Raw genomic sequence first — 25539 nt, forward strand, 5'->3', positions numbered from 1 at the left:
TAAGCTAAGTGCTCTGTAAGGGGGCAACTTTTTAGAATAAGCTTTCAACCAACACTCCCGAACCAGTTGGTTCACGGTGCTAGGTGTTGAAGCACCCCTAAGGACTTACTTGCTCAAGTCTCTCCCCCATACATACACACCACAGGCACATAGTTTATTTATTTTCTTTTCTTGAGACCTTGGTGTCCAGCACCTCTTTGGGTTACTAAATGCTCTGTATTGAGGGTTACTCTTGATAGTGGACTTTCAGCTGATAATCTCAAGTTAGTTAACCCAAGTTACCAAGTGATAAGGCACCCCTAAGAGCTTATTCATCTAAGTAGATCCCTCACACAGGAGCACCACAGACACATGCCTCGAGATTAAAACCATTGGTGCCCAGCCTTATTGCTTACTCTTTTTCTTTTCTTTTTCAACCTTTATTGTTCTTTCCCTTTTTCTTATTAGGATCTTCTTATTTAGCTAGTCTCATGGGGTGTGTTCAAAGCATATGATTCAGGACAGATAGTTGTCTTCTCACCTTGTGGTTGAACCAACTTAGCTAACTTATGACCATACCACAAACTCAGGAACTTACTCCATAGTATGAACTCTACTCTGGTCTTTTATAAAACACTCATTCTCTTTTCATTTGATTCAAAAGGGAAAAGCATACTAGTAAGCAAAGTAAGGATGCAGTAATGACATTCAGACTAGAAAACACAGCCTTAATCAATAAAAAGTTTAAAAGATAGAATTGACATGCTTATTCACAAGGAGAAAGCACACATACATACAAAGAACATAGAAGACAATCATGCAAATTAAAGTGCTGGAAATAAGTAAGAGGAGAAAGGAACTTTACCACCTTGTATTTTATCTTCATTGTTGTTGCCCTTTTCCTCCTATTCTCCCCCTTCCCACACCAGACATAGAATGATTGCTTATACTCAAGAAATAATTAAAACAGTGGTGACGGGGTTTATGATGGATCATGAATGTCTTAAAATAAACTGAGAGTATGCATGTGTTTCAGCAAGCAAGATTAAGGATACAATAAAGACACAAGAGATACAAACAGAGACATTTTTGATTGCATTAATAAGTGGTGTTGGCATGGTACTTTGCATGAAAGTTAAGTGGCAACACCAAACTTAGTGTGCCACTGTCAATCTAGAATGTTGCAAGTACCCGATGAAGATTGAAATTCAAATTATTGCATGGCAACACCAAACTTAGAGTGCAATCATATGCCAAATTATTGAAAGTAAACTAAGCAAAGCAAGGAAATGTTACCTACGGTTGGGTTGCCTCCCAACAAGCGCTCTTTTACTGTCATTAGCTTGACATGTTGTTCATGACTTTCTTCCTCTTCTTCCAGTTTGTTAAGAGGAATGACCTCAAGAGGAAAGAGGAGCCAGTTAATGCCCCTTGTTTTGAGTGCCTCTCCCCAGCAAGCTTTTTTTTGTTGTTAGCTTGTGTAAACTTGCTTGTTGGGGTAGGGTTGGGATGGCTTTTGGTTGACCTTTTCTTCTTCATGGATATTGTCCTTCTTTTCTTGGTCACCATCCTTTTGTTAGTGTTCATGTTGATTACCTTTACCACCTTGATTTCAGGATTTGGGTATTGTATGATGGTTGGAGCATCCTCTTCATCAAGAACTTCTTGAATTGGTGGTTCAATGAACTCACCCTCTATGCAACTCTCTGTTTCCTTGGAGTGTGGACTCCCTTGATTGACTTCCTCCCTTTCTTCTACATGATGTTGCATTGAGTCTTTTGGGAGTGAGTTTGCATGTTCCTTTGTCACCACTAGTAACCTCTATGGGTATGGAGCCTTAGGCTTATATACTCTTATAACCTCCTTCTTCTTCATAGAAATCTCACTTGGTATGGGTGCCTCTTTTTCTTGTTCTTCTGATTCCTCCCTTGGGTTTGCCATGGTATCACTGAGAGAATTGTGGGTAGTGATTTGCTTTGATAGATATCCAACTTGGGCCTCAAGATTCTTAATGGCAACCCACCGGTTCTGCATAATGGTTTTTACTTCCTCTTGGAAAGTCCTTGTGTCCTTAGATTCTTCCAAGAGCATTGCCAGTAGGTTCTCTATCCTTGATAGCTTATCCTCGAGGGGAGGGTGTGCAGCTGGGGTGAAATTTGGAGGTTGAGGGTGGCTACTTTGTGAATGAAATTGGTCGTTTTGTGGTTTTATGTTCTGAGAGTGGTATGACTTTTGTGGGTAATGAATTGAGTTTTGTGGATGGTGAAATGAATTGTATGGATTTGGGATAGACTTTTGTGCTGAGGCATACTTAAATGATGAAGAATTTAGGCATGTAAAACTTGGAGGTGAGATTGTATTGATGGCTCTTGATGACTGGTGTATGAATGAGTGAAATCTCCTTGATTTTGATCTTCCCAGCCACAACTTGAGTAGTGATCAATTTCACTAAAACATGGACCATTTTGTGGCTCTGGAAAGTACCCCATTTCATGTTCTTGATACTCCCACCCACCATGAGCATAGTAAAGTGAATCATTCTGTGGTGGTGGAGAGTTTCCCATGAAATTTGATTGACTAAAATATGATGGATGCTCCTTTCTTTCCTGCAGAAAGCTCTGTCTCAAACAATAATCACCAAAAGAAATTGGAATCTCCATTGTCACAGATGAGGAAATTCCCACTGAGGCAATATCACAAAGAGTTAGTTAGCAAAAGAAAATAAAGACAAAAGAAAACTGTCTAATCTAGTAAATCAATAAACCGGTAGTTTGTTAATCACAATTAATCCCCTGCAACGGCGCCATAAACTTGATAGCACGGAAAACTTGTCTCTCAACAAATTTCCCTTCGGCAAGTGTACCGAATTGTCTTCAAGTAAAACTCACAATAGAGTGAGGTCGAATCCCACAGAGATTAACGGATTAAGCAATCAATGGTTAATTGATTATCCTACTTAGACGGTTCAGATTTGAATGATGAGCAGCAAGAATTGTAAATTGACAGACAAGTAAAGAAAGCAATAAAGTGCAGAGAAATAAAATGGCAAGAAAAGTAAATGTAAGAACTAAAAATAAAATGAACATTGGGATCAAGAGATATTGCAATCCTCCGGATCAAGTTCATTCTCATCTATTCCTCAATCAATGCATTCATTGATCTCCTTGGCAATCTTAATTGATCGAATTCCAAGATTGGAATTCAATCTCTCAAATCTTGATCGATAGCCAATTCCTTGGTCAATTGCTCATGAGAAGAGATGAAGTATGGTCACTGATTATACCACATGCATTTCCCAAATCAAGTGTTGTAAGGATTATAGTCACATATCCATCCACACCCAATTTGGTCCAGCATAAGAAAGCATTTCTAGCATGATCTCTTCATTCCTCTTTCAAGGTTCAGAAGAGATCCAAGTATGAATAGTTTCTTTTCCAAGATAACTACCCAATTGGATGAAGATCGAAAGCTCTCTAGTAAAATCAAGAGGAAAGAAAGAAGAAGAAGAATAAGAACTACACTTAATCCATTGAATCACAATAGAGCTCTCTAACCCAATGTAAAGAGTTAGTTGATCATTGCTCTACAAAAATAGAAAAGAAAGAAAGTGCAGAAAAGTAAAGATAAAGATAAAAACTGAAAATAAAACTTCAAAATTCATAAATGAAAAGTACAAAGAAAGAAAAGGAAAAGTGTGTGAGGGGAGGGAGTCCGAAGACCCCTCTTCAATCCCCTAATTCCCTAATTTCCAGCCTTCCGATTTGTAAAAACTAAGGCCTTTATATAGGCTCTCCTAAATTACAAAATGAAATTAAAAACAAATTACAATAAAATGAAAATTCCTATTCTAGATGCTTCTTGTGGCCTTGATTGGTTGACACTTGTGGGCTTGCTTGCTTGAGCTTTGAAGTGGACTTGAGAGAGAAGTGAGTCAAGTTGAGGTCCAGGTGCTAAAGTTAGTGCTAAAGTTAGCCACACTAACGCTACAAGTGTGGCGTTAGTGCTAAAGTTATTGTGGCTAACGTTGCACTTGCTGCCCAGTTGGTGTTTTTGGGGCTTAAAAGATGCCTCTTGTTTGTGCTCCAATTTCATGCCCACTATAGATTATTATATATCGTTGGAAACGTCTGAATGTCAGCTTTCTACCGCAATTGGAATCACCTCAATTGGACCTATGTAGCTCAGGTTATGCTCCTTTGAAGTGGACATGGTCGCTGACATAGTTGCTAGCGTTAATGGAAAACTTGAGTGCCAATAACGCTAGCGATCAGGGCTTCATTATTGCCAATTTCTGAAGCTTAAACTTAGTGTCCACCCCATACTATTATATATTGTTGGAAAGCCCTGGGTGTCTACTTTCCAATGCCTTTGAAAGCGCATCATTTGGAGCTCTACAACTCGAGTTATACTTCTTGGAAGGTGAAGAGGTCAGTTGGCCTTAATACAGGTTGATACCATGTTCATCATTGCACTTTCGGGGCAGGTTTTCTCTCTCAAATCTAGTGTCAACCATGTAGTGCCATATATGCTTGGAAAACTCTGGAATCCTACTTTCCAATGCCACTGGAATCACCTCATTTGTAGTTTTGTGGCTCAAGTTATGCGTGTTTGAAGAAGGCATGGTCAGGTGGGACTTTTGCCTGCGTTAACTTCCATGTTAACTAAGTTAACGTGGGAGTTAACATGGCTCATTGTGGCTTGTGTTGGCTCCTTTCAACGTTAGTGACAATGTTTGGTGTCACTAACGCTGTCGACAACCTTTCTTCTTCACGTTAACTTCCACGTTAACTAGGTTAACGTGGGAGTTAACGTGGCTTCTTGGGGATAATGTGTGTTCATCCTGATGCCAGGGCATCTTGGCCAGTTTCACTGACCTTTTCTTTACTGTTTTTAGGATAGTTTCATACATTTCTTTAGGAAATAAGATAGTTTTGGGTAAATATTCACTTATGCCTTGATTCAAGCATACATTGTGCATTTTACATAATTTCATGAGGATTTTGCATAAGTTTAGTGACAAATATTATGTTGCATTACTCATGACTTGGACTAGAGCTTTGATGCACTTTATTGCTTGATTTCAGGACCAAAAAGGAAGAAAGAAAAGGGGAGGTAACTTGCAAGATTAATGAGAAAAGTGATTGCCAATAACATTCTCAAAAAGCCATCAATGCCCACGTTAGAGAGTCACGTTAACTAAGTTAACGTGAACTCTAACGTGGAGAAGAGAAGTTGAGCCAACGTTAGTGACACTTAACATTGTCACTAACGTTGGCAATTACTCATAAGTGGCCACGTTAGAAGCCACGTTAACCTAGTTAACGTGGCCTCTAACGTTAAGGGGGGAAGAGAAGCCAACGTTAGTGACACTCAACATTGTCACTAACGTTGGCCTATGGTGCAAAGTACCACGTTAACTCCCACGTTAACTTGGTTAACGTGGGAACTAACGTAAAGGATGAAGAGTTGTCGACAACATTAGTGACACTCAACATTGTCACTAACGTTGAAGCAACCACACAACCCCCAAGAGTCACGTTAACCTCCACGTTAACTTAGTTAACGTGGAAGCTAACGATGAGGAATGAAGGATGAGCCAACGTTAGTGACACTCAACATTGTCACTAACGTTCGGATGGCTAAAGATGGCTACGTTAGAGGCCACGTTAACCTAGTTAACGTGGACTCTAACGTGAGACCCAGGGACACATTGGAACGTTAGTGACAATGTTGAGTGTCACTAACGTTCTCGAAGGTTGGCAAGGACCACGTTAGAAGCCACGTTAACCTAGTTAACGTGGGCTTTAACGTGAAACAAGAAGGGGCACACTAGAACGTTAGTGACAATGTTGAGTGTCACTAACGTTCTCGAAGGATTAACAAGGCAACGTTAAAAGCCACGTTAACCTAGTTAACGTGGGTTTTAACGTAAGGCAAAGGGGTGCATTGGAACGTTAGTGACAATGTTAAGTGTCACTAACGTTCTCGAACTTATATTCTCACTAAATATTAACACCCCTAACGTCCTGAGCTGAAGTCTCTGCCCACTTAGCACTTTCTCTCTGCAAGTAAAGCCAAGCCCAAATGAAGAAAAGAACTGCTTCAAACTCAAGATCCAAAGGCCCAAGACTTGAAGAGTAAACTAGAAGCTGAGAAGAGTAGTATATATAGGAGTAGCTTTGAATTGTAAAGAAGCACTGGGGAGGCTGGGAAAAAGAGAACTACTCTCTGTATTTTACTTTCTTTGCAAATTCTAGTTTTATGATGTATTCTCCATCTTTGTTTTCATTTTCAAGAGCTATGAACAACTAAACCCCTTTCATTGGGTTATGGAGCTCTGTTGTAATTTGATGGATCAATACTAATTTTCATTATTCTTCTTCTATCTTTCCTCTTGATTTTACTTGAAAGCTTTCGATCTTCATCCAATTGAGTAGTTATCTTGGAAGAGAAGCTATTTAAACTTGGATCTCTTTTTAACCTTGAAAGAGGAATGAAGAGATCAAGCTAGAAATGCTTTCTCATGCTGGACCAAATTGGGTTTGGATGGGTATGTGACTATAACCCTCTGAATACTTGATTTGGGAAATGCATGTGGTATAATCAGTGACCATACTTCATCTCTTCTCATGAGCAATTGACCAAGGAATTGGCTATTGATCAAGATTTGAGAGATTGAATTGCAAGAAATTGTAATTCAATCACTTAAGATTGCCAAGGAGATCAATGAGTGCATTGATTGAGGAAGAGATGAAAATGAACTTGATCTGGAGAATTGCAACATCTCCTAAGCCCAATGAACTCCCCATCTCTGATCTTACCCATTCTCTTTAATTTCTGCCATTTACTTTTATGAGCAAATCCCCCATTCCCATTTACAATTCTGCAATTTATTTTCAGTCATTTACTTCCAGTCCTTTAATTCTAGCATTTACTTTTCTGTTATTTACATTCCCGCCATTTATTTTCTGCAACTCTCAACCCAAATCCTAGATTCGCTCAACTAGAACATTCTTCTAATTAAAGTTGCTTGATCAATCAATCCCTGTGGGATTCGACCTCACTCTATTGTGAGTTTTTACTTGACGACAACTTCGGTACACTTGCCGAAGGGAGATTTGTTGAGAGACAAGTTTTCCGTGCATCAAGTTTATGGCGCCGTTGCTGGGGATTGATTGTGCATCAACAATGATTAGATTGGAAGATCACTAGATTGAGCATTTTATTTTGTGAATTTCATTTTCTGTTTAAGTGATTTACTTTTTGTTTTAGTTATACTTCTTCCCTTCTCCCTCTACTCTTTTGTTTTTTTCTTTGTTATTTTCAATTCTGTTTGCTAACCCACTAACTGTTTGATATATTGCATCACCCACAACTAACAGCAATTCTGACATAAATACTGTCTGCACCTATTTTCTCTGCTTGTACTTGTTGGTTGTATGACAGGGAGAAGAAGCGGGGCTTCAACTTCCTTTGATTCTGAACCGGAGAGAACCTTTCTTAGACTAAGGAGGGAGGCAAAAGAAAAATGAGTAGTTGGTGCTGAAGAAGAGGAGGAACAGTTTGAGGAATACTTTGAACCAAACATGGAAGAAAACATGGAAAATCATCATGAAGAAGAGACTCACAACCATGGCAGAGGAGGTGGAGCAAATCATGCTGGGGAGGATAGAAGAGTTTTGGGCTCTTACATTAATCCAAACACAGGCAATTGTGGAAGTAGCATCCAAAAGCCAACAATCCATGCCAACAACTTTGAACTTAAACTACAGCTCATCACCCTTGTTCAGAACAACTGTTCGTTTGGAGGAGGTGTTCAAGAAGACCCCAATCAACATTTGACCACCTTCCTGAGAATATGTGACACAGTGAAATCTAATGGTGTTCATCCTGACGCCTATAGATTGCTCTTATTTCCCTTCTCACTCAGAGACAAGGCAGCCAAGTGGCTGGAATCCTTCCCAAGGGAGAACTTGACAACTTGGGAGGATGTGGTGAACAAATTCTTAGCAAGATTCTACCCTCCTCAACGAATCAATAGGCTGAGAGCTGAGGTTCAAACCTTCAGGCAACAAGATGGTGAGACTCTGTATGAAGCATGGGAGAGGTTCAAAGACTTAACAAGGAGGTGTCCACCTGACATGTTCAACGAATGGGTCCAGCTGCACATTTTCTATGAAGAGCTCACTTATGGCAGTAGACCATTCATCTGGAGGATCCTTGAACAAGAAGAAGACCATTGAGGAAGCCATAGATGTTATTGAAACAGTAGCAGAAAACGACTACTTTTATGCGTCCAAAAGAGGGAACACAAGAGGAGTGATGGAGCTAAACAATGTAGATGCTCTGTTGGCCCAAAACAAGCTCATTACCCTGTGATGCCAAGGCATCTTAGGCTAGTTTCACTAGCATTTTTCTGTTATTTTTAGTTGTTTTATGCATTTTCTTGAGCCTTAAGTAATCATTTGGGCCAAATAGTCATGCTTGTCTTAAATCATTCAAACATGAAGATTTTGATGCAAATTCCATGAGTTTTTAGTTATATTCCTTGAATGCTATGAATGAAAGATTTCTCATGAAATTTTTCAAGACTTTGATGCAGTTGTTTGGATGATTTCAGGGAAGAAGAGGCTAGGCAAGGAAGCAACAAAATCAATAAAGGAAGCTTGAATATCACATGTGGAGTTTAAGTTCCAGTTTAAGCTTAAACTGGAGCTTAAACGCCAAAACCATGAGAGCTAAGGAAATGCTGAAAGTGGCGTTTAACCTCCAGTTTAACCTTAAACTGGAAGTTAAACGCCAGAATTAGAAATGCACCACGGAGCATTTCCACGTTTAAGCTCCAGTTTAACCTTAAACTGGAGCTTAAACGTGTTCGACTATTTTTTCTCCTCCAGGGTTGCTTTCTCATTTCCACGTTTAAGCTTCAGTTTAACCTTAAACTGAAGCTTAAACGTGCTCGAGCTTGTGCCTCCAGGGAGTGCCAGCGTTTAAGCTCCAGTTTAAGCTTAAACTGGAGCTTAAACGTGTTATATGGAACAGCTTGACCATGCCTTCTTCAAACATAAATAACTTGAGCTACAAAACTCCAAATGAGGTGATTCAAAATGCATTGGAAAGAAAACATCTAGAGCTTTCCAAGCATATATGGCATGCATGGTGGATACTAAAAATTGAGGGAGAAAACAGCCCCGTAATGTGCATAAAAGAGCATAGTACCAACATGCAATCAGGCCAGCTGACCTCTTCACCTTCCATGGAGTATAACTCGAGTTGTAGAACTCCAAATGATGCGCTTCCAGTTGCATTGGAAAGTAGACATCCAGAGCTTTCCAACGATGTATAGAAGTATGGGGTGGACAATGCAACTGAGCTCCCAAAATTGGCATTTTCGAGCACGTTTAAGTGACTTAAACGTTGGCTTAAACGCTGTCAAACCAACCAGCAACCTTGTCACCTTCAATCAAGCATAACTTGAGCTATAGAGATCCAATTGAGGTGCTTCCAGTTGCGTTAGAAAGCTGACATCCAGAGCTTTCCAACGATGTATAGAGGTATGGGGTGGAAAATGCAACTGAGCTCCCAAAATTGGCATTTTCGAGCACGTTTAAGTGACTTAAACGTTGGCTTAAACGCTGTCAAACCAACCAGCAACCTTGTCACCTTCAATCAAGCATAACTTGAGCTATAGAGATCCAATTGAGATGCTTCCAGTTGCGTTAGAAAGCTGACATCCATAGCTTTCCAACGAGGTATAATAGTCTATATTTGGCATCAAATTGGCAAGGTGGCTAAGAGAACAAAGTGACGACTCAAGAAAGGGGGGTGCAACGTTTGAGTGTAGTTTAATGGATCATTATCCTTTTTGGATCAATTATGTCACTCTACCCTTCAAGCAAGCAAGGCCCATCAACAACACCAAATCAAGGCCACAAGAATCATCTAGAATAGTTTATTTTCATTTGATTGTAATTTGCTTTGAATTTCATTTTCATTTTGTAATTTAGGGAGCCTATTTAAAGGCCTTAGTTTCTGCATTTGAGACACGGGGGATTGAGGGGGAATCCAGCCCCTGAGGGGGAAGTTTGGACACACGGAGAACTTTGGATCATTTTCTTTTAGTTTTGTAATTGAATTCAGAGCTATGACTCACTAAACCCCTTTCATTGGGTTAGGGAGCTCTATTGTAATTCAATGAATCAATAATAGTTTTATCTTCTTCTTCAATCTTTTCTCTTGAATTTTGTTAGAAAGCTTCTCGATCTAATTCCATTGGGTAGTTGTCTTGGGAAAGAAACTACCCATAATTGGAATCCTTCGGAACCTTGGGAAAGGAATGGAGGATTCATGCTAGAGAAGCTTTCTCACAGTGAATTGGATTGGGGTTTGGATGGATATTGTGACATGTAATCCTACCAAATTGTGGTTCATGAAATTGTGTGGTATAATCAGTGATCGAGCATCATCTCTTCTTATGAACATTTAAACCAATGGATTGGGAATTTGTTTGTTTTTAGAGAGAATTGGTGAGCCAAGGGATTGGGATCCAATCATATAAGATTGCCAAGCAAAATTCAATGAATGCATTGGTTGAGGAAGGGATAAAAGTTGTTTTGATTCGGAGATCTCAATATCTCCTAACACCCAATGAACTCCCCATTTCTGATTTACCACTTTCCCTTTACATTCTGCAATTAAATTCATGCAATCACCCCTATCCCTTTTAATTTCAGCAATTTAGCTTCTCGCTCTTTAATTCATGCAATTTTACATTCCGCAATTCTCATCTAAATCTTGATTCCGCTCAACTAGAACATACTTCTAATCCGAATTGCTCACTCAACCAATCCTTGTGGGATTCGACCTCACTCTATTGTGAGTTTTTACTTGACGATAACCGGTGCACTTGCCGGAAGGAATTTTGCCGATCGTGCAATTTCCTAAATCGTAGCATAACAAGTTTATGCGCATCAAGTTTATGGCGCCGTTGCCGGGGATTGGTTTTCGATTGACAATTCTCCAATTGGAAGTTAACTAGATTGAGCAATTTTTCTTTTCTTTTGTTAATAGTTTTTGTTTCAGTTTATTACTGCTAATTTCTGCAAATTTTAATTTGTTTTCTTTGCTTATTCACTTGTTAGCATACTAACCACTAGCTGTTTGTGATATTGCCTCACTATGGAATTTCCACTATCTTTGGATGAGTATTGTTTGAGACTGAGCACATTGCAAAAAAGAAAGGAGTATCCATCATCTTTTGGTCAATCAAAATTCATGAGAAACTCTCCACCACCACAGAATGATTCATGTTATTATGCTCATGGTGGGTGGGAGTATCAGGAACAGGAAACGGGGTACTTCCCAGAGCCACAAAATGGTCCATGTTTTGGTGAATTTGATCACTACTCAAGTTGTGGCTGGGAAGATCAAAACCAAAGAGATTTCACTTATTCACACCCCATTCATCAAGAGCCATCACCTCTGAATTATCCAACCTCACCTCCTAGTTTTACATATCCAAATTCTTCATCACTTGAGCATTTCTCAGCACAAAATTCCTTCTCAAATTCATACAATTCATTTCACTATCCACAAGACTCATTCCACTACACACAAGAGTCATACCACTACCAACACTCCAACCAAAGACTCTATCAGCCCACACAAAACACATACTCCCAGCCACCATATCACAGCCAAGATAATCAACCTCATCAACCCAATCCGAACCAAACACTTCATGATCAGTTAACCACGATAGAAGGAATGCTTGCAACTATGGGCAGAGATGTGGCTGATTTGAAAAGCTTTAAGGAAGAAGTGATATCCAACTTACAAAATCAAGGTGCTGCCATTCAAAAGCTAGAAGCACAAATTGGATATCTATCAAAGCAAATCCCTACCCACAATTCTTCTAGTGATACCATGGCAAACCCAAGGGAGGAATCAGAAGAACAAGAAAGGGAGAAAGTCAATCAAGGGAGATCACACTCCAATGAAACAGAGAGTTGCAAAGAGGAAGGGTTCATTGAACCACAAATTCAGGAAGCTTTTGATGAACAGGATACTCCAACTGTCCAACAACAACCAAGTTCTGAGATCAAGGATGTGAAGGCAGTAGAAACAAGCACCAAAATGAGGATTGTGACCGAGAAACAAAGGACCATATCCATGAAGAAGAGAAGGTCGAAGAACAATCCAACTCCTGAGCCAACAAGCAAGTTCACTCAAGCCAATCACAAGGGAAAGCTTGCTGGAAAGAGGCATTCACAACAAGGGGCACTAACTAGCTCCTTTATCCACTTGAAGTCATTCCTCTTAACAAACTGGAGGAAGAGGAAGAAAGTCAGGAACAGCATGTCAAGCTAATGACAGTAAACGAGCGTTTGTTGGGAGGCAACCCAACCAAAGGTAGTTTTTCTTTTGTAGTTATTTCAATAAAAGAGTTAAGTAGATTTATCTGTATTGCAAGGAGCTAAGTTTGGTGTTGCACACCAAAACAATTCAAGGGTGAATGTGAGATTCTAAGTTTGGTGTTCCACCAAAAACTTCATTAAAAGCACATTTCTACCTCAGCATGACTAGTCACTAGCTCCAACCAATCAGGGAAACTACTTAAACAATAGTTTAATTTCTAGTTCATAGTTATTTTCTTAATAAAAGCACATGAGGTTTTCTGCATATGATCCAAATTGCTGCATATGGCAAGGAACTAAGTTTGGTGTTCACACACCAATCTAAGTTCAGAGGCCTACAAACATACATGCATGCTAACCAATTCTCAAAGTGCTTGGGGAACAAGCAACTTCTAATAGCTTTGCAGGAAGACAATCAATCTCATGGAAGGAATATACATCATCATCAAAGAGAACACCAAGGCTAGGAAGGATGATGAACAACAAAGAAGATGCTAAAAGGTTGTATTGTCACTTAATTGCTTGTACTTTGAATTGCTGATATTGGAAGTTTGCATGCACCCCTGCTTTAAGTTTGAGTCATTGCAGTTTTTGTTTGTCTGTTTGTTTAATTTCCAAATAAGTGATAGTCTAAGTGTCTGGATAAACTTCACTTGCTTAAATGTATGCTTGCCATGCTTGTTCTGTTTCCAAAAATAAAAGAAAAGTTTGAACAAAAGTAACTTGGCTCAATTAGTGACAAATCAAGTAGAATTAAGTGGTGGTATGCATGCTTGATTGTTTAGTCAGATCACTGGAAATTGAGTGTAGAATTATCATTTTTTGTGTAGAATTTGAAAACTGTCTATGGATCTTGATGAATAAATGTCTTTGGCCATGAAAAAGAAAGAAAAAGAAGAAGAAAAAGCCACTGAAAAAGGGCAACCAAAAAAAAAAAGCAAAAAAAATTGAGAAAATAAGCTAGGCACCAATGGTTTGAACTTCTGAGACAAATGCCTGTGGTGTTTATGTATTAAGGATATGCTTGGATGAATAGGTTCTGAGGAGTGTTTCAACACTTGGTGACTTGGGTTAACTAACCCGGGATTATCAACCAAAAGTCCATTATCAAGAGCAACCTAAATACAAAACATTTAGTCACACAAAGAGGTGCTGGGCACCAATGTCTCAAGAAGAAATGTGAACTAAAATGCCTGTAGTGGATATGTGTAGTGCACTGATAAGAAAAAGAAAATGCCAAAGGCTTGTGCAACACATGACACTGAGCAAACAAGGAGCAAAGGAGCTCTAAGGAAAAGAAAAACAAAGAAGAGAAAAGTGCCAAGGACATAAGAATAACAAGGGGCCATAGCAGTGTTTGATGGATGCAATGAAAAAGTGATAATCTTACTTGATAAGAATGAAAAAGTGATGCTGCAACTTTCTGCATAAAACCCTTCTGATGAACTTCAAGTGCTTACTAATATAGCCAATGTAATTGCTTTCTGTTTCATACTTTCTTCTCAAGTAACTCAGGACTTGCTTAGGGACAAGCAAGTATTAAGTTTGGTGTTGTGATGTCAAGGCATCTTAGGCTAGTTTCACTAGCATTTTTCTATTATTTTTAGTTGTTTTATGCATTTTCTTGAGCCTTAAGTAATCATTTGGGCCAAATAGTCATGCTTGTCTTAAATCATTCAAACATGAAGATTTTGATGCAAATTCCATGAGTTTTTAGTTATATTCCTTGAATGCTATGAATGAAAGATTTCTCATGAAATTTTGCAAGACTTTGATGCAGTTGTTTGGATGATTTCAGGGAAGAAGAGGCTAGGCAAGGAAGCAACAAAATCAATAAAGGAAGCTTGAATATCACATGTGGAGTTTAAGTTCCAGTTTAAGCTTAAACTGGAGCTTAAACGCCAAAACCATGAGAGCTAAGGAAATGCTGAAAGTGGCGTTTAACCTCCAGTTTAACCTTAAACTGGAAGTTAAACGCCAGAATTAGAAATGCACCAGGGAGCATTTCCACGTTTAAGCTCCAGTTTAACCTTAAACTGGAGCTTAAACGTGTTCGACTATTTTTTCTCCTCCAGGGTTGCTTTCTCATTTCCACGTTTAAGCTTCAGTTTAACCTTAAACTGAAGCTTAAACGTGCTCGAGCTTGTGCCTCCAGGGAGTGCCAGCGTTTAAGCTCCAGTTTAAGCTTAAACTGGAGCTTAAACGTGTTATATGGAACAGCTTGACCATGCCTTCTTCAAACATAAATAACTTGAGCTACGAAACTTCAAATGAGGTGATTCAAAATGCATTGGAAAGAAGACATCTAGAGCTTTCCAAGAATATATGGCATGCATGGTGGATACTAAAAATTGAGGGAGAAAACAGCCCCGTAATGTGCATAAAAGAGCATAGTACCAACATGCAATCAGGCCAGCTGACCTCTTCACCTTCCATGGAGTATAACTCGAGTTGTAGAACTCCAAATGATGCGCTTCCAGTTGCATTGGAAAGTAGACATCCAGAGCTTTCCAACGATGTATAGAAGTATGGGGTGGACAATGCAACTGAGCTCCCAAAATTGGCATTTTCGAGCACGTTTAAGTGACTTAAACGTTGGCTTAAACGCTGTCAAACCAACCAGCAACCTTGTCACCTTCAATCAAGCATTACTTGAGCTATAGAGATTCAATTGAGATGCTTCCAGTTGCGTTAGAAAGCTGACATCCATAGCTTTCCAACGAGGTATAATAGTCTATATTTGGCATCAAATTGGCAAGGTTGATAAGAGAACAAAGTGACGACTCAAGAAAGGGGGGTGCAACGTTTGAGTGTAGTTTAATGGATCATTATCCTTTTTGGATCAATTATGTCACTCTACCCTTCAAGCAAGCAAGGCCCATCAACAACACCAAATCAAGGCCACAAGAATCATCTAGAATAGTTTATTTTCATTTGATTGTAATTTGCTTTGAATTTCATTTTCATTTTGTAATTTAGGGAGCCTATTTAAAGGCCTTAGTTTCTGCATTTGAGACACGGGGGATTGAGGGGGAATCCAGCCCCTGAGGGGGAAGTTTGAACACACGGAGAACTTTGGATCATTTTCTTTTAGTTTTGTAATTGAATTCAGAGCTATGACTCACTAAACCCCTTTCATTGGGTTAGGGAGCTCTATTGTAATTCAATGAATCAATAATAGTTTTATCTTCTTCTTCAATCTTTTCTCTTGAATTTTGTTAGAAAGCTTCTCGATCTAATTCCATTGGGTAGTTGTCTTGGGAAAGAAACTACCCATAATTGGAATCCTTCGGAACCTTGGGAAAGGAATGGAGGATTCATGCTAGAGAAGCTTTCTCACAGTGAATTGGATTGGGGTTTGGATGGATATTGTGACATGTAATCCTACCAAATTGTGGTTCATGAAACTGTGTGGTATAATCAGTGATCTAGCATCATCTCTTCTTATGAACATTTAAACCAAGGGATTGGGAATTTGTTTGTTTTTAGAGAGAATTGGTGAGCCAAGGGATTGGGATCCAATCATATAAGATTGCCAAGCAAAATTCAATGAATGCATTGGTTGAGGAAGGGATAAAAGTTGTTTTGATTCCGAGATCTCAATATCTCCTAACACCCAATGAACTCCCCATTTCTGATTTACCACTTTCCCTTTACATTCTGCAATTAAATTCATGCAATCACCCCCATCCCTTTTAATTTCAGCAATTTAGCTTCTCGCTCTTTAATTCATGCAATTTTACATTCCGCAATTCTCATCTAAATCTTGATTCCGCTCAACTAGAACATACTTCTAATCCGAATTGCTCACTCAACCAATCCTTGTGGGATTCGACCTCACTCTATTGTGAGTTTTTACTTGACGATAACCGGTGCACTTGCCGGAAGGAATTTTGCCGATCGTGCAATTTCCTAAATCGTAGCATAACAAGTTTATGCGCATCACCCAGCAGCTGGCTAACCTCACCAAGAAGATGGAGAGGAACGAAGTAGCAGTAATCTCATCTTCATCAACAATCCAAGAAGGAGTGAATGAAGAAGCAGAGGGGAGTCAGGAGCAAGCCAACTACATTGGGAATTCACCAAGGAAAAACTATGATCCATACTCCAAGACTTACAACCCTGGATAGAGAAATCACCCGAACTTTGGGTGGGAAAGTGAGCAAGATCAAAAGCAATTCACCCAGAGGACATCTCAACACCCCCACAACAACACTTCTCCACATACTTATCAAAACCAAAATAGCACATCTACTCCGAACCACTCATCAATTGATGACAAGCTCTCTAAGATTGAAGCCTTACTTGAAGGAATATGCCAAGAGATTCAAGAAAATAAGGTGTTCAAAGAGGAGGTGCGAGCCAATATTAAGAACCAGGGAGAGACCATTAGGAAGCTGGAATTCCAGGTGGGATATTTAGCTGAGAAGATTCCCAAACCTACTGATAGCTTCCCAAGTGACACGGAGAAAAACCCCAAGGGAGAAGCAAAGAAAGTAAGATGGGAAGATTACAAAATGGTCACTACAAGTGATCAAGAGATTGAAGACAAGCAAGGCAAAATGCACAAACAACCTGAAGACAACTCAACAAAGGAGGAGGATAGAAAGCACAAAGAACCAGAAATCTCACAACAAGAGCTGCTGAAGCTCTATACACCATTCCCTCAACTGCTAAATGGTGCTGTGGGAAAAAGAATACACTCAAGGTTCCTAGACTTGTTTGCATCTCTGCATGTGAACATACCATTCATCAAGGCAATTCAACAAATGCCTGCATTCATCAAGTATATGAAGGAACTTCTTCCCAGGAAAAGCTCACTCAAGGGAGGGCAGATTATAGTGATGAACAAGGAATGTAGTGCCCTTATTCAACCTGAATTGCCTATAAAAAGAAGAGACCCAGGAAGTTTTCATATACCTTGTGCCATAGGTGAAAACATGTTCGACAGAGCACTATGTGATTTAGGGGCCAGCATCAACTTACTGCCCTTATCCCTGGTGAAGAGGCTGCAGATCAATGAGATAATGCCCACAGATGTCATTATCAGACTGGCTGACAAAACTCAAAAGCAAGCAATAGGAGTGGTGGAAAATGTGTTGCTAAAAGTTGGGAAGTACTTTCTCCCAACAGACTTTGTCATTCGGGACATGGAAGAGAGTCACACTCATCCAATCATATTGGGAAGACCATTCCTAGCTACAGCCAGAGCACTTATTGATGTAGAGAAAGGGGAGCTAATATTGAGAATCCATGATGAATGACTCAGCTTCAATGTTTTCAAACTCTCACAAGAAACAGATCAAGAGGACAAGGAACTAAGCACAAATGATAATGAGACACTGAAGGAGGAAACAAGCACTGAAGCACAGCCAGTTCATTCTGAGATCCCTTTAACTGACAAACAAGGAAAACAGCAATTGCCACAGCTCAAGGAAAAGTTGGAGGAACCTAAACCTCTAGAGGCAGGTGAAGACATCACCACAACTCCTTTAGAAAAAGAGGTCACCAAGGGGAAGGCAACCTCAAAAGAAACAAAGAAGAAGGTACCAAGAGGGTGGAAGAACAAGAAGATCCCTACGGAAGACTTCTCTCCAGGGGATAGAGTTGTCTCAGCCTACTTCCCAGATATTCCCCCTAATCTCCCTACTGTGCCATCTCAATTACCCAAGGTCTTCACTATCAACAGAGTTCTTTCCCTGGAACATGTGGAGATTATTGATCCAACCAATGGATACAAGTCCACAGCAAGAGGGGAGGACTTTAAGCACAACCAACCACCATGATGAAGGAAAAACGTCAAGCTAGTGACGCTAAAGAAGCGCTTCATGGGAGGCAACCCATGTTTTATATGATTTCAGATGATAATGAATAAGTCAATCTTTATGAGCTTCAATCCAAACTTAACAAACAATTGGTGAAAAATTCTTATGCAAAATATAGTGGGGAACAAGTTTGGTGTTCAAAGCAAACCAAGATGCATGCTAGTCTTGGAAGCTTTGAACAAAACTTTTCATCACATTGCTTCAAACTAAGTTTGGTGTCACCCCATGGTGCCACCAAAATGCATATAAGGACCCACCAATAGTTAGTTAGTTAGTTGGAATTCATAAACAAATAATCAAATCCTTTCTTTCATTTTTTCTAGCCGTAGATTTTTTTTATGATATTAATTTCCTTGTTTCAAATCTTTATAGAAAAGGAAAAGAAGCATAAAAAGGGATTGACTGGACAATTAAATGGGGGAGATTTCGCCACTTAATGAAGAGCACTACACACATGTCTCAAGAGGAAACGCATAGGGAAACGCTGCCATACAACATTGGAGAAAGAAAACCCTTGAAGACCGAACCAATCACTATCATTAAAGTGATGATCCTTGTCTTTCCTTCATATACAACCCCATCCGTCCATCTAGTAAACATTCATGCAATCCACACCCTTCACTCACTCATGATTTTCTTATATAAGTGAACCTTAGTGCATGCTCACTCCTCACATCCAAATCCCCACTCTCCACACTTCTATTGGCACACTAAACTCTTCATCACAAATTGCTTTAACCAACCCACTCTTCATCTATCCGAAGCCCCAAATCCCCTCAAACAACAATTCAAGTCATGGCATCATCAAGCTCAAAGAGGCAAAAGAGGAAAAGGCCTATGGAGAGTGCTCCTTTTGATGACAAGAGATTCAAGACTGCCTTTCATGAGCATGAATTTGAGCGATAAGTGCCAGAAGGATATTGCCAGAATTAATCTTCCAAATCAATGCCAATGAATCACCACAGATTTGGAGAAAAATCGAACAGAGGGGGTGGCAATTGCTCACCAGTCCAGAGGGAAAGATCAATGGAAACCTCATCAAAGAATTCTATGCAAATGCAGTTAGAGAGGATAAGACCAAAGCCCCAACCTTCAAAAGCTATGTGAGAGGAAGGGAGGTGGACTTCAGCCCAAGTGCCATAACAAGAGCTCTTCACTTGAAATTACCTCATTTTGATGAGGAGAGTTATCAGGCAAGGATAAGTAGAAGCCCCGATAAGGATGAGCTCTCAGAAATAGCATCAGATATCTGTGTCATAACCGCTGACTGGGAGAGGTATTCAGATGGGAGACCAAAATTCATAAAAAGGGGAGACCTTCACCGTGAGACCAAAGGGTGGTTTGAGCTTGTAAGGAGGTCCATCCTACCAGCTGCTAATAATTCAGAGGTTAACATCAATCGAGCCACTATGGTACAATGCTTAGTGCAAGGTGGGGAAATCAAAGTGCATGAGCTCATTGCCGAAGGGATTCAAGAGTCAGCTGAGAAAGCTGACTCAGGTGCCAGACTTTGGTACCCCAGCACCATTCTCCGCTTGTGCAACAAGGCCAAGGTAATATTTGAGGACAGCAGCCCAGACTGGGTGAACCCAGGGAGGCCAGTCACACTCGAGCGAATGGTCTATACCACACCGGCTCATCAACTAAGAAGGCCACATATAGGAAGGCAAAGGGCCCAGGAAGAATCTCATCAAGAGGAATATCATCAAGAAGAATATCATGACCCAGCCAACTTGAATATGACTCACCTTCTAAGAGCCATTGAAGATTTAGGACAGAGACATATGGAAGGAAAAAAGCAAATGCTGAACCTTCAAACCAACTGGCTGAGCCAACAAGAAGCATGGCAAAAACAACAAATGGAGCAGCAGCAGGAACACTACTCCCGGCTCACTCAAGCCATCAACCAAGTGAATGAGAGGCAAGAACTTCAAGAGAAGCACTTGCAAGAACTCAACCAGCGGGAGATAGCCCAAATGAAAACTTTCAATGAGTTCAGTGTACTCAATGAAGGAAGGCAACTACATAGGGAGGAGTTCTATGTAAATACTCAAGCCAAGTTGAACTACATGACCAGTAATAGGCATCAGCTACACTATGCCATCCCTACATATGATGAGGTCCAAAAAGATTTTGTAGAACAAGAAGAGAGGAAGGTGAAACAGCAAAAGGAGACACTCAAAAAGAAGATAGAAGATGGTGGTTTCTGGAAGAAGCTACTTGGAAAAGGCAAAGGAAGTGGAAGCACAAGCATTCAAGAGAGACACAATGAAAACAAGCAAGGAGGGGAGCAGGGACATCCACATGAATGAAAGGTGGTGGAGTTCTTTTTAGTCCATTGTTTTATATGCTTTAAATAAGGAAGATCTTGTATGAAATAGAACCTGCTTCCATGTTATGTTTAAACTTTTTAAAATTCTGTCTTTTAAATTGTCCTTCTGAATAGGTCCATGATTTCTGGTTTAAATGTCACTGCATCATTCCCTTATTTACTTGTAAGCTTGTCCCTTTTGAATCAAATTAAAGAAGAGAATGTTTATGTTTTTAAAAGACCAGAGTAGGGTTCCTAATGTGGAGGTGCATTCATGAATCTTTGGGGTAGTCATAAGTTAGCTAAGTTGGTTCAACCACAAGGTTAGGAGGACAACTATCTATCCTGAATACTTGACTTTGGATATACTCATGAGACTAAGTTAATAACAAGATCCTAAGAAGAGAAAAGGGAAAGAACAATGGAAGTGAAAAACAAAAGAAAAAGAGTAAGCAATAAGGCTAGGCATCAATGGTTTTACCTTTGAGGCAAGTGTCTGTGGTGCTCCTGTGTGAGGGATCTACTTGGATGACTAAGCTCTTAGGGGTGCTTTATCAGTTGGTAACTTGGGTTAACTAACCCGGGATTATCAGCTGAAAATCCATTATCAAGAGTAACCCTCACTACAGAGCATTTAGTAACCCAAAGAGGTGCTGGACACCAAGGTCTCAAGAAAAGAAAATAAATAAACTATATGCCTGTGGTGTGTATGTATGGGGGAGAGACTTGAGGGAGTAAGTCCTTAGGGGTGCTTCAACACCTAGCACCTTGAACCAACTGGTTCGGGAGTGTTGGCTGAAAGCTTATCTTAAAGAGTTGCCCCCTTACAGAGCACTTAGCCTAAATAACACAAATAACCCTTGAAATAACAATAAAAGGATCAATGAATAAAAGTCTCATGAGATATAAACAAAGTAAGTGTTTAGGGACATGATAAAGGTCTGAAAGCCAGTAATGGAATGAACCTAAGTTGCTATGCATGAAACCACCATAAAATCAGTAATATGACTTCCCCAAGGATGACTCATTCCTCTGGATATTCCATTCATCATTCTCTTGTTCCAGTACTTGCTTAGGGACAAGCAAGCTTTAAGTTTGGTGTTGTGATGCCAGGGCATCTTGGCCAGTTTCATTGACCTTTTCTTTACTGTTTTTAGTATAGTTTCATACATTTCTTTAGGAAATAAGCTAGTTTTGGGTAAATATTCACTTATGCCTTGATTCAAGCATACATTGTGCATTTTACATAATTTCATGAGGATTTTGCATATGTTTAGTGACAAATATTATGTTGCATTACTCATGACTTGGACTAGAGCTTTGATGCACTTTATTGCTTGATTTCAGGACCAAAAAGGAAGCAAGAAAAGGGGAGGTAACTTGCAAGATTAATGAGAAAAGTGATTGCCAATAACATTCTCAAAAAGCCATCAATGCCCACGTTAGAGAGTCACGTTAACTAAGTTAACGTGAACTCTAACGTGGAGAAGAGAAGTTGAGCCAACGTTAGTGACACTTAACATTGTCACTAACGTTGGCAATTACTCATAAGTGGCCACGTTAGAAGCCACGTTAACCTAGTTAACGTGGCCTCTAACGTTAAGGGGGGAAGAGAAGCCAACGTTAGTGACACTCAACATTGTCACTAACGTTGGCCTATGGTGCAAAGTACCACGTTAACTCCCACGTTAACTTGGTTAACGTGGGAACTAACGTAAAGGATGAAGAGTTGTCGACAACGTTAGTGACATTCAACATTGTCACTAACGTTGAAGCAACCACACAACCCCCAGGAGTCACGTTAACCTCCACGTTAACTTAGTTAACATGGAAGCTAACGATGAGGAATGAAGTATGAGCCAACGTTAGTGACACTCAACATTGTCACTAATGTTGGGATGGCTAAAGATGGCTACGTTAGAGGCCACGTTAACCTAGTTAACGTGGACCCTAACGTGAGACCCAGGGGCACATTAGTGACAATGTTGAGTGTCACTAACGTTCTCGAAGGTTGACAAAGACCATGTTAGAAGCCACGTTAACCTAGTTAACGTGGGCTTTAACGTGAAACAAGAAGGGGCACACTGGAACGTTAGTGACAATGTTGAGTGTCACTAACGTTCTCGAAGGATTAACAAGGCAACGTTAAAAGCCACGTTAACCTAGTTAACGTGGGTTTTAACGTAAGGCAAAGGGGTGCATTGGAATGTTAATGACAATGTTAAGTGTCACTAATGTTCTCGAACTTATATTCTCACTAAATATTAACACCCCTAACGTCCTGAGCTGAAGTCTCTGCCCACTTAGCACTTTCTCTCTGCAAGTAAAGCCAAGCCCAAATGAAGAAAAGAACTGCTTCAAACTCAAGATCTAAAGGCCCAAGACTTGAAGAGTAAACAAGAAGCTGAGAAGAGTAGTATATATAGGAGTAGCTTTTAATTGTAAAGAAGCACTGGGGAGGCTGGGAAAAAGAGAACTACTCTCTGTATTTTACTTTCTTTGCAAATTCTAGTTTTATGATGTATTCTCCATCTTTGTTTTCATTTTCAAGAGCTATGAACAACTAAACCCCTTTCATTGGGTTAGGGAGCTCTGTTGTAATTTGATGGATCAATACTAATTTTCATTATTCTTCTTCTATCTTTCCTCTTGATTTTACTTGAAAGCTTTCGATCTTCATCCAATTGAGTAGTTATCTTGGAAGAGAAGCTATTCAAACTTGGATCTCTTTTGAACCTTGAAAGAGGAATGAAAAGATCAAGCTAGAAATGCTTTCTCATGCTGGACCAAATTGGGTTTGGATGGGTATGTGACTATAACGCTCTCAATACTTGATTTGGGAAATGCATGTGGTATAATCAGTGACCATACTTCATCTCTTCTCATGAGCAATTGACCAAGGAATTGGCTATTGGTCAAGATTTGAGAGATTGAATTGCAAGAAATTGTAATTCAATCACTTAAGATTGCCAAGGAGATCAATGAGTGCATTGATTGAGGAAGAGATGAAAATGAACTTGATCCGGAGAATTGCAACATCTCCTAAGCCCAATGAACTCCCCATCTCTGATCTTACCCATTCTCTTTAATTTCTGCCATTTACTTTTATGAGCAAATCCCCCATTCCCATTTACAATTCTGCAATTTATTTTCAGTCATTTACTTCCAGTCCTTTAATTCTAGCATTTACTTTTCTATTATTTACATTCCCGCCATTTATTTTCTGCAACTCTCAACCCAAATCCTGGATTTGCTCAACTAGAACATTCTTGTAATTAAAGTTGCTTGATCAATCAATCCCTGTGGGATTCGACCTCACTCTATTGTGAGTTTTTACTTGACGACAACTTCGGTACACTTGCCGAAGGGAGATTTGTTGAGAGACAAGTTTTCCGTGCATCACATCCCAACGTTAGTGATAATGTTTGGTGTCACTAACGTTGTCGACCACCTAGTTTCTTCACGTTAGCTTCCAAGTTAACTAGGTTAACGTGGGAGTTAACGTGGCTTCTTGTGACTTGGCCAACATTAGTGAGAAAGTTGAATGACACTAACGTTGGCATCCCCCTTTTCTTCTTAACGTTAGAGGCCATGTTAACTAAGTTAACGTGGCAACTAACGTGGCCACTTATGAGCTTGGTCCAATGTTAGTGATACTGTTAAGTGTCACTAACGTTGGCTCCATTTCCTTTCATCAAAGTTAATGCCACTAACTTTTCTCACTAACATTGGGGCTTTCCTTCCTTCCACGTTAGTGCCCATGTTAGTGTAACTAACGTAGCCACTAACGTGGCTTCTTCTCTTCTTCTTTTGGCCTGAAATCAATCAAACAAAGTGCATCAAAGTCTTGCTCTTAATCATGGGATCATGCATCATCCAATTTATCATATAATTCATGCAAAATTCTCATGAAATCATGTAAAGTGCACAATGTATGCTTGAATCAATATGTAAGTGAATATCTACCCAAAACAAGCTTATTTCCTAAGAAAATGCATGAAACTACCTTAAAAACAGTAAAGAAAAGGTCAGTGAAACTGGCCAAAATGCCCTGGCATCACAACACCAAACTTAAAGCTTGCTTGTCCCTAAGCAAGTACTGGAACAAAAGAATGATGAATGGAATGCCAAGAGAAATGGGTCATTCTTGTGGAAGTCATGTCCCTGGTTTTATGGTGGTTTCATGCATAGCAACTTAGGTTCATTCCTGGCTTTCAGACCTTTATCATGTCCTAAAACACTCACTTTGATTGCATCCCATGAGACTTTTATTCATTGATCCTTTTATTGTCATTTCAGGGTTTATTTGTGTTCTTTAAGCTAAGTGCTCTGTAAGGGGGCAACTTTTTAGAATAAGCTTTCAGCCAATACTCCCGAACCAGTTGGTTCAAGGTGCTAGGTGTTGAAGCACCCCTAAGGACTTACTTGCTCAAGTCTCTCCCCTATACATACACACCACAGGCACATAGTTTATTTATTTTCTTTTCTTGAGACCTTGGTGTCCAGCACCTCTTTGGGTTACTAAATGCTCTGTATTGAGGGTTACTCTTGATAGTGGACTTTCAACTGATAATCCCGAGTTAGTTAACCCAAGTTACCAAGTGATAAGGCACCCCTAAGAGCTTATTCATCCAAGTAGATCCCTCACACAGGAGCACCACAGACACACGCCTCTAGATTAAAACCATTGGTGCCCAGCCTTATTGCTTACTCTTTTTCTTTTCTTTTTCAACCTTTATTGTTTTTTCCCTTTTTCTTATTAGGATCTTCTTATTTAGCTAGTCTCATGGGGTGTGTTCAAAGCATATGATTCAGGACAGATAGTTGTCTTCCCACCTTGTGGTTGAACCAACTTAGCTAACTTATGACCACACTACAAACTCAGGAACTTACTCCATAGTATGAACTCTACTTTGGTCTTTTATAAAACACTCATTCTCTTTTCATTTGATTCAAAAGGGACAAGCATACTAGTAAGCAAAGTAAGGATGCAGTAATGACATTCAGA

General features: G+C 39.7%; 1 non-coding gene across 1 annotated transcript; it reads right to left on the bottom strand.

Annotated features, from left to right (window-relative positions):
- Positions 1 to 8018: 8018 nt before the first annotated feature.
- Positions 8019 to 8122, bottom strand: LOC148555507 (small nucleolar RNA R71). Its single transcript, XR_015886682.1, has one exon. It is a non-coding gene; the product is annotated as a small nucleolar RNA R71 (small nucleolar RNA).
- Between the last annotated feature and the right edge of the window lie 17417 nt (positions 8123 to 25539).

This window comes from Arachis ipaensis, chromosome B6 (genome assembly GCF_059453495.1).
Source record: "Arachis ipaensis isolate K30076 ecotype BB chromosome B6, ASM5945349v1, whole genome shotgun sequence".
NCBI classification, from domain to species: domain Eukaryota; kingdom Viridiplantae; phylum Streptophyta; class Magnoliopsida; order Fabales; family Fabaceae; genus Arachis; species Arachis ipaensis.